The sequence below is a fragment of the Petaurus breviceps genome, unplaced genomic scaffold (assembly GCF_028583685.1).
Source record: "Petaurus breviceps papuanus isolate PSGF00001 unplaced genomic scaffold, PetGlider_PUasm1.0 174, whole genome shotgun sequence".
Lineage (NCBI taxonomy): Eukaryota > Metazoa > Chordata > Mammalia > Diprotodontia > Petauridae > Petaurus > Petaurus breviceps.
The window spans coordinates 50,387,859-50,401,713 of NW_027185761.1; the positions used below are offsets into that span (position 1 = coordinate 50,387,859).

Genomic DNA, 13,855 nt, shown 5'->3' on the forward strand with positions numbered 1-13,855 from the left:
CCTCTGGTTCCAGATCCAGAGCACCGCCTTTCTGCACCTCACGGCCCTTCCTAAGGGTTCAGGTTCCAGAATTGGGTTTCCAGCCAGCTACCGATGAATAAATTGAAGAAATAAAGATCTTCAACATAGTAGCCCATAGATACTGTCATAGACTTGTTTCAGTATATTTGAGGAGGGCTTCTGGAATAGAAAAGACAGCATAATGCAATGGAAATGATGCTGGAATGAGTGTTGGGAGACCTGGGTTCTAGTTTATACTTATTATTACTGTGTGACCTGGGGTGAGTAATTTCACCTCTCTATTGTCCTGTGATCATTTCCCCATATCTATAGTTGACCATTCCAAGTTTTCAATATGATTCTTGCCTAACCCACAAATATACTTCCTTAAGGCGGTAGGCCCTTTAGAAGATGTTCAGGGAGGTCCTTCCTTCCCCAACATATCTCCCCCAGCTTTCCCACCATGGCGTGTGAAGTTCCCATAGTTTGGATTCCGGATTTAACTTCCTACACAGCTGATTAAGCTACTCTAGACAGTCCATTCAGTCATTAATTCATTAGTTTAAATTAATCTTCCTGGTCAAAAAGCTAGAAACAGGGTTAGGAGGCGAGGATGAAGGTCAGAGTCCAGCAGAGAAGATCCAAGAGGAAGAGGAAGACAAGGTTCCGAGCCTGAGGAGGCAGGTGGGGCAGTGGAGCACTCCAGGTCAGGCCAGAAAGACGCGTGTAGGAGGAGGCCGGATCAGTTCGATAGCCACTGTGCTCTGCTCTGCTCAGACCATGTCTGCAGTGTTACAGTCTGCTCTGATCTGGGGAGTGTCCCAAGAGGGCAACAGGAAAGGGCCTCAAATTCATCCCAGGAGAGGACATGTAAGCTGCAGAAACACAGACCCGGGGGTTCATGATCACTGGCCTCAAGTTTTTGAAAGGCTCTTCCTTGGAAGAGGGTCTCTGTCTCTCTCTGTCTCTATCTCTATGTCTCTGTCTCCCTCCCCCTCCCCCTTTCCCTCTCCCTTTCCCTCTTCCTCTCTTTCTCTTCCCTGCTTAACCGCAGAGGGCTGAAGTAAGGAACCATGGATAAAGGTGAGATAAATTTATGCTTGACTTATGGAAAACCTTCCTAAAACCTGGAGCTGTCTCAGAATAGAATGGGTGCCTTGGGACATAGTGGCTTCCATTTCCCGTTTGGCAGCCTTCAAACAAAGTCTGATTGGTCACTTTTGGGGTAATAAAAGTATTCATATTGTGTTTTAAGGTTTGCAAAGTACTTTGACAAATATTATCTCATCTGAATCTTACAACAACCCTGGGAGATGGGGGATATTATTGTCCCCATTTTACCAATCAGAAAATTAAGGTAAAGAGAAGTTTAGTAACTCACATGCCCAGGGTCATATAGCTGGCAAGTATCTGGGCCTGGATTTGAAACCAGGTTTTCCTGGCTCCAAGCCCAGCTCTCTATCCGCCACACCACCCAGGGTATGTTGCAGTTTGTTTTTTTAGGTTTGGGCTGAATAACGAGATAAGTGTATTATTTCCCTTCATAGATAATAGTCATGCCAGTGGCCATTCCAGGCCACACTCTGCCTGAAGGTGATGAGGGACTCACTGCCCATCCTGGAACGGCTCATTCCAAGTTTCTGTTGAGCTCCAGACTTGCCTCTATACCCCACTAGTGCCCAGAGCAGGACTCCTGTGGGTGTGGGCTCTTATTGCTACCCAGTCCCAGGTCCTCTGGGGAGCTCTTTTGGGGGGGATCAAGGGGATGAATAGAATTAAACCATGGGTGTGTTATGGAGTGAGGAGGAGTTGCTGTAGAAGGACGGTGTGACTGGACGGGGATTCTCTGTGGGGTCAGAGGAGCATTTTAGGAGGGCAGAGTCTCAGACCAAGGAGAGCTCTAAAGACAAACCTTTGTGTTGTCACAGTGTTCAAGCCCCAATTCCTGATTGCCACAGATCAGCAGAAAGCTTGACAGGGACCTGGAAAGAGAAATTCGGAGTCCTATAAAACAGATCACAGGCTGAACTGAAAATGTGGAGGCAGGAGAGAAAGGGGACCTACCGGCTCCTTGGGTCGGGTGGAATTTTTCTAGTAGATCCACACCCTTCAGATGCATAACCTCCACACCTTGGCAATGGAAATTGTCTTGTGCAACCCCAGACGCTGTGGATTGTCGAGGGCCACAGGGCGATGCCTCAGCCTTGCTGGCAAACTGGAAAAGAATGTTAAAACAGCAGTTTGGAGATGTGGGGCGGGTGAGGGACACGGCTCGGTTTACTGAGCATTGCTGAAATGCTGCTTTTAAGCCCTGTAATGCAAAACGTTTCTATATTTAATTTTATGAAGAAACTGCCTTAGTTTTCGTTTGCATAGCTTGTCTAATTGTCTGTCAACCCAAAGCCTTTGTTTAAATAGTTGGTTAAGAACTCATCATCCCCAGCTGGAGCCACACTTCAGAGGCCACACCCTCAAAGGGCCCAGTTTTTCCTGCTCATTGTCCTCCTAGATTGACCAAAGGGACTCTCCCTTCAGTTTTCTGAGAAGTTTCTCCAATATAATGCGCCTCTCCTTTTCCTACCTTCTCATTCCCTTCCTTGACCCCTCCGAAAAGTGATCTATCATTACTGGACAGTCATCATTCAGTCTGGCATCCTTACACTGCCAACCAGGGTTTATTACTGTCATCAAGTAATTATTCTTCCAAGTTTCCCATCCAACAGCTCATCCCTTAGAGTATTAACAGATAAAGTGAGAAGTTAGTCAGTGGTAGTTGGTGAAGTCCAAAGGGCCTTCTGAAGATAACCCTTAACTACCGGGCAGCCTTCACCCTAGTGAGGTTTTAATGCTAAAGATTTCAGGCCAGTGGGGGAGATAGTTTTGAGCATGCAAACTCTTTTTGTGAACATCAGTACCATACCTAGGGAGGTAGAGTCCACGGGCAGTTCTGACCCAATACGCTTCCTCTCTGACTCTCTAATGGGCTGCTGTAATCCTGAATATTCCTAGAGGGTCAATGCAGTAGAGTTGACTGGGAGTGTGGAAGACTCGGCTTCAGATCTCGGCCTGGACACTGATAGTTCTGGTTACAAAGTTGATGATTTCATGTATAGAGGGTGTTCTCTTAACCTGGTGAGATGTGAAGGAGAAAACAGCAGACAACACAAAAGGAAGCTTCAATGGAGGGACTTTTTGTGGACAGAAGTCTTCCTGTACGTTGGTTTGAGCACAGGACTCAATTATTAAACTCACTGTAAGTCCATAATGATTGACATGCCCAGACTGTTGTATGGGTAGGAAATTTTGCTCATTTTGTAGTTAAGAAGCCAACCTTGAGAAGTGGTTCTGGTGGTGGGTGGGGAGCAGTTGTAAGCTGGAAAGATGCTTATGTGGATCGATAAAGTACATCCATGAAGTCCGTTACCCCAGGTATTGTAAAGCTCTCTTTTATAATTCTCAGATTTTTAGGCCTCTCTGGGGTATTGTTCATTAAGAAAGAGAAACCCCCCAGTGGTCACATGCTCTCCCCTGACTTGGGTGATTTTATTTTAAACCCTGACTTCGTCTCTCTCCCCAAGCCAAATGATGAGTTTCTGAATCTTTCCCTCATCTGCTAGGAAAGTAACAGCTATTTAAATCTCAGATCCTAGAAGATCCCACACAGATCCAATGTGAGCCGTGGTTTAGCCACCCCAGTCAATGAATGAATCATCCTTGCTGGTTCACGTTCATTTGTGACATCCCCCAGAGTACTCTTAGTATGAGGAGGCCGTGTGCTGCCATTGATAGAGGATTGGCCCTGGTGTGAGGGCCTGGGGCCACATCCCACATCTAATGCTTAGTACCTTTGTGACCTTGGGTAAGTCATTCAGCTTCCATGAAAACATTAATAAAATGATGAGATTGTACTAAATGGCCTCTAAGGAGCCTTTCAGCTCTGGATCAGTGACATACTGTGATAGTAATGATAAATTAAGCTTAGTATAGTGTTGGCAACATACAGTCAGAAATGAAACAGTCCCTGCCCTCAGAGAGCTTACATTCTGTTGGGAGACACCAACGTGTACATTAATTAAATGGAGGTTCCCTTCCACTATCCAAATTCTTCATGTTATGCTTTCATGCCTTATGCTTCCTTCCTTTAACCCCCCACAATCCCCATCTACATAAAACTATGTCCCAACCTGGCCCACTACATGAGACACATACCTGTAGACCTGGTAGAAACTTTAACAACTCCCTTTGCCACAATGTCTAGATGCCTTTGGGGTCTAGTAAGAACAAACTCCCATTCCTCCCTCCAACTCCCATTCTCTGCCACATAGTCTAGTCTTCTGGGACTGGCAGCTAGGTGGAATGGTGGATAGAATGCCATACTTGGAATCAGCGAGACCCAAGTTTCATGTCTGTCTGATTGAAGATAAGATGGATAGCTAGTATCATGGAAACAACACATATGAACTTGGACAGACTTCAAGAGGTAGAAGAGGATAGAAGAGTCTAGGGTGCTATGGTCCATGGGGGTCACAAAGGGTTGGGCATGACTGGACAACGCCATAAAATAAGATAATAATAACACCTACACCATAGAGTTGTTATGAGGATAAAATATGGTGATGTAGTAAAATGTTTTACAGACCTTAAAGAGCTATGTAAATGTTTGCTATTGCTACTACTACTGCTGCTACTACTATTACTACTACCGCTACTACTACCACTACTACCATACTACTACTACTACTACCACTACTACTACTACTACTACTGCTACTACTACTACTACCACCACTACTACTACTACTTCTACTACTACTACTACTACTACTTCTACTACTACTACTACTTGTCCATATGGACAAGCGAATTGTCCTTGTTCTGTTCATTAAATGTTTGAAAAAGCTAAATTACCTCCATATTACTCAGCAGCCACTGGCAAAAAGACATATTTGTCTCATTTTAGTAGACCCTATCAACTGCTGCTGCTGCCATTTGTCCTTCATTCTCAAAGAGGACCATGACTTTAGGGAGTTGATGCCATAACTTGAAAGTAAATTGGATTTAAGTGAGGGAGGGCTGTGCAAAGTCACCAGCCTCACTTTTTCCTCTGGAGCCATTTGGGTCCAGTGGCCAGATATGGATCAGGATGACTGGAGATGGCCCCCAGACCCTATCAAAGAAGCCAAAGGAAAGAGACAATACTGGTCTTTGTTCTGTTTCATTTTTCTCTGGCACATAGTAGGTGTTAGTAAATGCTTGTTGGTTGAACAGATGAATGAATCAAGTAAATAAGGAAGCCATCAGCACCACCCCCCACTTTCAGGGTTCCTGTGCATCCTTTCTTGGCCTTAAGGCAATTGGAAACAGTCTCCTCCTTAAAGGGCTCTGAAGACATCTTGAACATCAAACGACTCTCTGTACACTAAATAGCATCTTAATGAGTTAAGTGCAAATTAATGTGAAACATGTGGATGGGAAATTCCTTAAAATACACAGCGTGGATTCAAAATGAAAAGAGGACAAGGCCCAGCCAAACATGTTGGGAAGTTGGGTCCAGCCCCAGACTCTGGAAGAGCTGCTGGAGCTCTGCAGAGAATCCCAAATTGAGGCTGGTTTTATCCCTTCCATCTTGCAAAACAAATATGATATAGCCTATGGGTGGCATCTGGAATTGGGGGCTTTAGTGTTGTAGTCTTTTAAGCCTGAAAGACTTTCATTAGCTTTCTCCAGTTTTCCACCTGTGTGGGGGAACAAAAGATGACCCAGTGAGAGGAACATGGCAGTTAGTGATGCTCTAGATGTGTGTTTAGTCTTGTTTGGGAAAGGTCTTCCTCCATCGTTTCTTCCTTGCCATCCTGGCTTAGACACATCACTCAGGGATGACTGTCACAAATAAGGCCAAGTAAATTGGTGACAGTGGCTGACTGACCTTGCTGCCTTCCAGTCAATAAAACTGTGGTTTCCTTTGGCCAATACCTCTGTCAGCCATTCGGTCACCAAATATTTATTGTGATTTCTTCCAGACTAAAATAATGATTGGTTGTGTGATTCTGGGCAAATTACTTAAACTCTCCATGCTTGAGGCATCGGCCAGTGGGCATTGCTAAGGAGAGTTTGCTCAAGGTTCTGGACAAAACCAAATTGAGAATGGTTTACATTCGTAGAGCATTCTGTGGTTACAAAATGCTTTCACACTGATGATCTCATTTACAGAGGAAAAGGGCACTAGAGTCAGAGGACCTGGGTTACCTGTCTGATCTCTCTAGACCTCAGTTTCTGCAGCAGTAAAGTGAGAGGATTGGAAAAGGTAACCCCTGGGGTCCCTTCTACCTCCCAGTCTGTGATGCTAAGATACTCTCTCGGATCATCACTGAAGCCCCGTGAGAGGAGGCAGTGTGAATAGCCCAGGCTCTGTCTTAGACTTTCAGCACCAAGTTAGAAGAGAGGAAGGTCTGTACCAAACTGTAGAGCCTAGACTGGATACAGACCTTCCACACTGGAAACTTTCATGGCTTCATAGTAGTGCAGAATTTCCCATCCAGTCCACTCAGGACACGTCTCCTCTCTCATTCTTTCTTCCTGCTCTATAAGAAGTGCTGTATTAAAATATTCAGGGGGTTTATTATCCAGTCTGTACACACAGCCTTCTGCCTTTTACCTTCTTTCCACCTTGTAGCTGTGGGTTAGATGTTTTAATCCTACAGAGCTTTTGCTAGGGATTTTTCCACTCAGGGTAAATACCACAAACAGTGTCTGAAGAAATCGGCTTCAAATGCTCCCCCATTTGAGGGGAGGGAATGAGAGCAGGGCATGATCCCGTACAAGATATAGAGTGAATACTATGTCACCAAAGTAAGGTCACTGCTGTGCAAGCTACAGTACTGTGGGTGGCGGGAGGAAGGGCAAAATGGGCAAGAGAAGGTAAGGGACAGAAGGATCCTTGTGGGGCCACAGGATGACATAGAAAACCACATATTGACATTTTGTGTGTTCTATTGTATTTTTATTTATCTTGTTAAATATTGCCAAATTACATTTTAATCTGGTTTGCCAAATATTTGACACCTCAGCTCTAGGCCAGAAGGTAGAGGGAGTTTCCTCACTTGGGAATTCCCAATAACAATGAAATCACAAGCCCACTTTTGCTAACTAGATGGGCTGTGTGTGTGACCAGTGCCTTCCCAATTCTGCACTCCTAAGCAAAGACCCAGTCACTCACCACCAGGTACAGCTTTGGTGCTAACACTAAGAGGCAAAGATCAAACACAGGGTGTGATGAAGATGGAGCAAGGCTTGGAATGAAGAGGACCCCAACTGACGTCCTGATGCTACCATTTGCTACCTCTGTGATGTGTTTATTGCCCATCACCGAACCTCCCTAGGCCTCAGTCTCCTTATCTATAAGATAAGAGGGTTGTACCAGATCAGGGGTTCCCACCCTGGGTCTGGGAAGGTGCTGTGGTTTGCGGACAGATTCCTCTTTCCATTCTTCTTGGGTCCCACCATTCTGGGTGATTCACATGGGCTGTTGAACAATGCAGAGATACCATTCACCCACAGGTTCTTGAGATGTTCTTGGACGTCATCCATCACAGATAAAGGGCTTTTTAGGTCTTTCCCAGAATAGGTGAGAGTGGGTAAGCTGCACCTTGTGGCATGGTGGCTTGCATACATCCCATCATTCAGTGAGAATGGGCCTGTCTTATTTCTGGCTCCTCCTCCATCCTCTCCTTCCAGCCCTCTGCACCTGGGAATCCCCTAAGTTAGATAGTGCAACTTCTACTGTAGCACTTGGATCATTGCATTTCAAAATCATTGGTTTCTTTTATAATATTATGCATGTGATTTTATACATTTAAAACATTATTCTAAGAAGAAGTCCCTAGGCTTCCTCAGACTGACCCCCAGGGTGTCTGTTTCCTCCGTGTCTTCCTTCTTTCCATCTCTGTGTCTCTTTCTGTCTCTCTCCATCTGTCTCCTTTTTTCTTCTTTCTCTCCCTCCCTCCCTTTCCATCTATCTGTCTGTCTCTCTGTCTCACTCTGTCTCTCTCATTCTTTCACACACACACACACACACACACACACACACCCATGATTCCTCAATATCTCCTGTAGTCCCATAGTCTGGGTTGAGGACTGACAGAGAGCAAGCATGGGGCTTGATTCTCCAGTCTGTCACTTCTATCACCTGGAGGGCGTGATTGTCTTTGTTCAACCTCAGCTGTCTCAACTACAAAGTTGGGGCTTGGCTTAGAAGACCTAGGAGCTCTTCCCATTCTTAATCTATGACTTCTTCAGGTTGGATTGTGCAGAACCCTTTTCAAAGAGAGTGCTGGACCTGGAGTCAAGAAAATCTGGTTCCTATCCTCCCTCAGATGCTACCTCTGTGACCCTGGCCAACTCGGCTGTCCTCAGTTTCCTCATCTGTAAAATAGAAATCAGAGTAGCACTGACCTCTCGGGGTTAGAAGAGCTTTAAGGTGTTCCATGAGTGCTAACCACTCTTATGGTTCTGATCTCCCTGCTCCATGCTGGCAATGGGCATGGAGGCCTCTTTTAGTTTGTTCCTCTGACAAATAAGGGCTGGTCCTGAAGCTTCCTGGGGGTGGGAGTGGGGGGAAACCTGGATGGAAGCCCACCCCAGCCCACTCAGCCCTAGTTCTTTGTCTCCCATGCTCTTTTCTGGCCAAGCTCTGCTCTACCTGTAACTAGGTGAAAGCACCAGGAAAGCAAATCCAGGCATAGTTTGGATCCATTTGCAGTCTGGGTCTGCCGGGCAGGAGTCGCCTGGGCCTCTTCCTGGGGAGCAGTCTAAAGAAAGAGCTTAATCTCCACTGGCTTGTTTTGAAAGCCCAGAGGATAAGGAGTTGAGTGTTAGGATTTGGGTAGTACTTCTAACTAACATCCCTACCCCTGCCCCATGAAAAAAACATGGGAAGTCCAAGGAAAATCAAGTTTCCATTTAAAATAAATCTGCATGTGTTTATTACTCCCACGATGAAGTTATTTAGCCCTTACGGTATGTGAGAGGCATCAGATTGTAGATCTGGGAGCTGGAGGAACCTCTAGAGGTCATCTAACCCACTCATTTGCAGGTGAGGAAAGTGAGGCCTGCAGAAGTGACTTGTCCAAAGTCACGCAGGTACTGAGTGGCAGTGCCAGCATATAAATCCAGGGCCTCCGACTCCAAATCTAGCCTTCTTTTCTTCCATCCCACCCTTTCCTTTCCCCTTTTGGGAATCTTGGGAGCATTCTCTCCTGCTCAGAGATACTTTTTTCCTCCATCATCCATTTTCCTCCAGACTTTTTTAGGACCATCTTATTCCTGTTGCTTTTCCTTGTTCTTCTTTTGACCCTGTTGGCCCTTCACTCTGCTGTCCTCCATATACTGATAGGCAGGTAAGGGATGAAGAAATAGAATTTGTGGCCGTCCATTTCAGCCCTCAGGAGTAGCTATAATAAAACGCCATAGGACTGAATAAGGACAAAGTATATCATAGATCAAATGAAGTTTGCAGGTTTTCTGTAGGTTTCACTTTTCCCAACTCCAGAGAAGCAACATAGGAGAGTGGGAATCAATCGGTCAGTCCACAAGCATTTATTGGCTCAATATTTGCCAGAACTATGCTAGGCACCAGAGGGGCTACAGAAACAAAATTAAAACAGTCACTGCCCTCAAGGAGCTTACATTTTAATGAGAGTAGACAACTTACACATATGTCTAAAAAAATATGCAAAACAGATAACGTCACCTGGGGAATGGCAGAGCAGTATCCCCCCCCCCCATTAGAATGTAAGCTTCTTGAGGACAAGAACTCTCTCACTTTCCTTTGTATCTTTACCTCTTGACACAGTTGGACTTAAAAAACAAATGTGTCTATTGATAGAAGACATAGGGTAAGGATGGCCAGAGAAGGGAATTTTGGCCCAGGCAGCATGAAGGACTGGAGTGTAGCCAATGGACAGTCAATTACAATCCCAATCTGATGGCACTGCTAATATTTGATTGGGTTATTTTTGTCTCTAGAGCAAAGAAGGACAAGAGTTGGAAAGCAAAGGGGGATAGTCAGTCAGTCAATAAACTTTTATTAAGTGCCTGCTAAATGCTGGAGATATAGCAGAAGACAGTGCTTAGCCTCGAGGAGCACATGGTGACCACAGTGGGGAGCCTCTGGTGGCCCACGGGACAACTGGAAAGAGTAGTGGACTTGGAGGCACAGAACCTTAGGCCTGATTCCTGCCTCTGATGAGAATTATGTGACCCTGCACATCTTTTCACCTCTATCGTTGTTGTTCAGTCATGTCCAACCCTTCGTGACCTCATTTGGGGTTTCCTTGACAGAGATACCAGAATGGTTTGCCATTTCCTTCTCCAGATCACTTTAAAGATGAGGAAACTGAGACAAACAGGGTTTAGTGACTTGCTCAAGGTCATATGGCTAATAAGTGTCTGAGGCCAGATTTGAACTCAGGAATATGAGTCTGCCTGACTCCAGGCTTGGCACTCTATCTACTATGCCACCTAGCTGCCCCTTTCACCTCTACAGTACATGATGAGCCAGATGGACTAGATGGCCTCTACAACCCCTGCCAGCTATTAAAACTATGATTCCATTGGCCTCAGTTTTCACTACAATCAAGGAGGGCTAGCTTTGTCTTACTGTAAGGTAAGCGTCTGTTTTCAGGGGCACGTGCTGGAACAAAGATGATGGTTTTTCCTCCAAGATCTGATTTTCCAGTCATGTGTAAGCTAAAAGAGGCTATTAGAATCTTGGCCTAATTATGCGTGTGTAATACCTATTAATGCTAATGGGACAGACCACCCAGACACAGCAAAAGGAGACTGTCATCTTGTAGAACTTGTCTTCTCATTTGTTTCAGCAAATTTTTTTCAGTCAGTATCAATTAACTTCTCAGAGAATTCCCCGTTGTCTTTGCTTTGCTTTGGAGGCTGGTCCAGGTCATCTTCTCTTGAGTCTGACTAGGGGAGGCTGCCTTAGAGTTCCTCAAGACAGCCTGCAGATAGAAGGCAGAACACGGAGCTGGCCCCTGAGATCATTACCAGCCCCTGAAGCTCTCTGGTTCCCCCACAGACTGCACCCACCCCAGCAGATAGAAGAATCCCTGGCATGCTTGAACATCCCCCAGGCTTCCCTTGACATAACCGGGTGGAGCCAGCACAATGTCTGAAGGCTGCCAGGATTTACCATTTCTAGGCCCTCCCTCTCAATTCTCTGTCTCCTCTAGGAGTTAGCTTTGCCAAATGAACAGCTGTGATACCTTTGTTAAATCGCTGCCCTTTGTGGAATTGGGGAGAGGAAATGAGAGACAAAGAATATCAGGTTTGGTGTCTGAGGACCTGGATTGGAATCCTTGGCACTTTGACTTCTAGCCATGGGACAAGCCAGCTTCTCTAGGCATCAGTTTCCTTATCATCTCCCCCCCTCCCCCTCAAGTGAGAATTAGCAGCAGCTGACCCCAAAGACTTGCTCAGAACCCTCATCACAATAGTTAATGAATCTGCACTGAAATTCCCTTGTTTCTGAATTTTTGACCCAGTCTGATGGCTTTTTTTTTGGAAATCATTGTATAGAGTGATAAAGTATTCACAACTGCTTTTTAAAAAAATTAAATTCAACCTCAATGTATCCCTCTAAGAAAATGGGGACATGAACTGCATTCTGGAGGACAGGATTTCACCTTTTTTATATCTTGGAGTCCTTTGGCAATCTGACAAAACCTACGGACCCTTTCTCCAAATAATGTTTTTAAAAACAAAATAAAATCCCCAGAATTATGAAAGGAAATGCAGGTGGCAGAATATTTTTCTAAAAATCACATTTGTGGATCCCAGGTTAAGGACCCTGCTCTAGAGGACCCTTATAAAGCAGAGAAGATCAGATTAAGTTACATAGCAACCTGAGAAGGAAAGGTAAGGACAAAGTCCTGGGATTTTTCTACTTCAGCTTAAAGTAAGACAGAGATAAATGACTTCACATGCACCAAGGCAGAAGTGGAAGAAGCAGGATTTAAATTGCAATCCCTTGAGAACAAGGCTGGAGCTCCTTCTACTCTACCAGATCTCTCACAATTATGACAGTGATGAAGACAGCTGCCGTTTGCATGGTGCATGGTGGTCATCTAGCATACTTAGTGGAAATTACCTCATTGAAGGCCACAACGATCTTGTGAAGGACTCAGGTATAAGTATTGTGAGCCCTGTTTATCTAGATAAGGAAACTTAGGCCAACAGGGCTTTCGTGGCTCACCTGGAGTCACATAGGCAAGATCTGAACCAACCAATTCTTCTCAACCTAAAGTTTGTATGCTCTGCCTCTGTGTTTGTGTGGAATCTTAAGGTAAAATGATCGCTTAAGAAAAGTCCACAAATTCTGCTCCTTCTTCTTCTTCTGCTTACCTTTGCCATGCCAAGGATAATTGGTTTTTAAAGAAAAAGTTCCTGCCTTGAGTATAATATTTGGTCAGTGAGAATAAGCCGGGATTTCACTCACATATTTGAATTTCATTCCAGGGAACAGGACTCAGCAAACACCAGCAGCTAATAGGAGCTATCAGCTTTTTGTCAAGGCAAAAGCTTTTACTTAAACAGTGAACATTCATAATAGAAAGCTAAAAAGAAATATGATTTGTGGATTTATCAATAGTTCTTTTCCTATGTTGCTAAAGTTAGCCAGATTTGGACCTTTAGCTGTTACTTAAGAAGGTAAATAATAAAATAAATAAATAAAATAAGTAAATAAATAAAAAATACAGTGCAATAAATTATTTTAAATAAATTGTTAGAGGTACCAGAGAAGTCATCTAGTCCGGCCCCTCATTTTACAAATGAAGAAACTGAGACCTAGAGAATGGGAAAGGAGTTGCCCAAGTAGTAAATGGCAGGTCTCATGAATCCATTGCCATAATGCTCCATGCACTGTTTGTAAAGCCTACAATCAATTTAAACACATGTTATAAAGAGGAAGCCGTGGTGGAGTGGATGGAGAGCTGGCCTAAGGGTGAGGAAGACCTGGGCTCAATTCCTGCCTCTGATACCTACTGGCTGGGTGACCCTGGGCAAGTCATTTAACTTCTCAGAATCCCACCCAACTCTCTAAATTGGGGAGAGGATACCAACCTGCTCAGGAGTGGAAGAAGTTTTATTTTTGTCTCTGTATCCCTAGCACCCTGTACACAAACTTTAAAAGTTTGTTGTTGTTGTTGAGGTGTGTCTGAATCTTTGTGACTCCGTTTGGGGTTTTCTTAGTAAAAACACTGAGGGGGTTTGCCATTTCTTTCTCCAGTCTCCCCATTTTACAGATGACAGACTGAGGCAAATAGGGGTTAAGTGACTTGCCCAGGATAACACAGCTAGTAAGTGTCTCGGGCCAGATTTAAACTCAGATCTTTCTGACTCCAGTCCTGGTGCTCTACCCACTGTACCACCTAGCTGCCCCCCTCTCAAAAAAAAGTATCTACTATGATCTAATTGGTTTAAGGAATTTCTAGATGAGGAAATAGTTCTTCCTCTCAACAAGCTTACATTCTTTTGGGGAAAACAACATTAATATAAAGAAGTATTTACCCCCAAAAATGTAAATAATAAAAACAATGGAATTGGGAGGCACAAGCAGCTGGAAGTCTTAGGAATAAAGAGTGAAGGCTTGGGAATTATTCTTTTTTTTTTAATCAGAAAAACAGATCCATAATCACAGTGACTTTTGAGCTAAAGAAATGTCTTTCAAAGAATTGGATCCATGTAGCTTTCAAAACAACCAGGCAGATGTCCAGGATTTCAACAGAGATCTGATTAACGAGGGAGAGAGATCCAATGTGACTTTGCCACTTGGTGAATGACT

At 44.4% G+C, this 13,855-nt stretch overlaps 1 protein-coding gene across 5 annotated transcripts in view; it reads left to right on the forward strand.

Annotated features, from left to right (window-relative positions):
* The window catches only part of PRICKLE2 (prickle planar cell polarity protein 2), a 351,792-nt gene that overhangs the window by 313,324 nt on the left and 24,613 nt on the right, over positions 1–13,855 (forward strand). The window lies entirely within an intron of this gene.